The 1,434-nt window shown below is 47.5% G+C and overlaps 1 pseudogene; it reads right to left on the bottom strand.

Annotated features, from left to right (window-relative positions):
• Positions 1-800: 800 nt before the first annotated feature.
• LOC116069950 lies at positions 801-1,434 on the bottom strand (annotated as a pseudogene).

Below are 1,434 nucleotides of genomic sequence, written 5' to 3'. Positions count from 1 at the left end.
CCAACTGGGGGACCAAATATTCAAATGTATGAGCCTACGTAGGACATTGTTGTTCAAAGCACCACAGATATCGAATCTTACGCCTGCATGCCTAAGACTCCCCAAGTGTCATCCTTGCTTGGGGTCTCCTTACAGAATCAGCTGACTGATGTCATCTCGTACAGCAGGCTGAGGCCCCACCCCGTTCCTGCTTCCCCCTCTTTGCCTCCACAAACCCTTCTAGCTCTGAGACCCTCACAATTCCCAGTGTTCTCTTTCTGCCTTGTGGCTGCCAATCAAGACACGAGAGCTCGGCTGCTCCTTTGTTCTGCCATCATGGATTCTGGCCCTCTGAAACGGTAAGCCAGATTAGGTGCTTTCTTTCATAAATTGCGTTTTTTGTTTTTGAGATAGTCTCTTACCGGTATGAAGCTCATCGATAGGCTAGGCTGGCTGGCCAGTGAACTGTCTCCAAGGAATCTGCCTGTCTTAGCCTCCTCAGAGCCAGGGTTACAAGCATGCCAAACGCTTTACCATCTGAGCTAACTCCCCAGTCCCCCTTGTTATTTGTGGCCAGCCTGGGAGGCTCAGAGTCTTGACATGGCTCTGAAGCTCAATAGTTTACTCTGGCTGTTCATCTTCTTCGGGGCTCCCCGGAGGACACCCTCCTTTCTCCCCTCACCCCTTCCTTCTTCTGTGGCCCCTTTGTTCTAGGTGTCCTGTATGACAGAGAATGGCAGGTTCTCTCGGGATTTTTTTTTTTTTTTTAAAAAAACTTCCTTTAATTAAGGCTTGTAACACAGAAGAGATTTGTCAGATAAAATGGAAAGTTTCCAATACATTGAAACATAAATCCATACGTCATCATAAATACAATACCCAATAGTAAAAACCATTACAGCAAATTCACACCATCCCTGTAACAGCCATGATCTGATTTCACATGCTCCTGACAGATGACAAGTATGGCCTGCTTGGATACTGAGCACACGAGGACTTTGTGTCACACTCATCTGACAGGGCTGTGGCATTGAGTGGCTCAACTCCAGAAGCAAAGCAGGTACCAGCACATTCAAACAGTGAATCCTTTACATATCAAAGTGAGAAATAAGGAAGCAACATGGTCACGCGATCAGAAAGATGGTAGGGAGTGAAGACAGCTGTGTAAAGCTTGAGGCAGGAAGGCGGGTTTGCCGGCTTCATTTCTTTGGCTTCTTGGGCAGCGGCCGCCGGAACAGTAAGATGTGAGGTTCTGGTTCATGAATCATATAGTGGACCCATCCCTGACTCTGCTGAACGCCGAGATTTCTCCATTCAGATTCAGACATCAAATGGGTTTTAGGGACCAGCTTGGCTATGTCCTTGGGCAACATGACATGCCGGTACTCTGAACTCCTTGTCGTCGTATTTGTCCGAATAGTAGATCTGTTTGTGAGACATGACTGCTCTGCCCGA

Source organism: Mastomys coucha, unplaced genomic scaffold (genome assembly GCF_008632895.1).
Source record: "Mastomys coucha isolate ucsf_1 unplaced genomic scaffold, UCSF_Mcou_1 pScaffold1, whole genome shotgun sequence".
Classification (NCBI taxonomy): Eukaryota; Metazoa; Chordata; class Mammalia; order Rodentia; family Muridae; genus Mastomys; species Mastomys coucha.
Note: the sequence above shows the minus strand (reverse complement) of the source record. Positions and strands in the feature narration are given on the sequence as shown.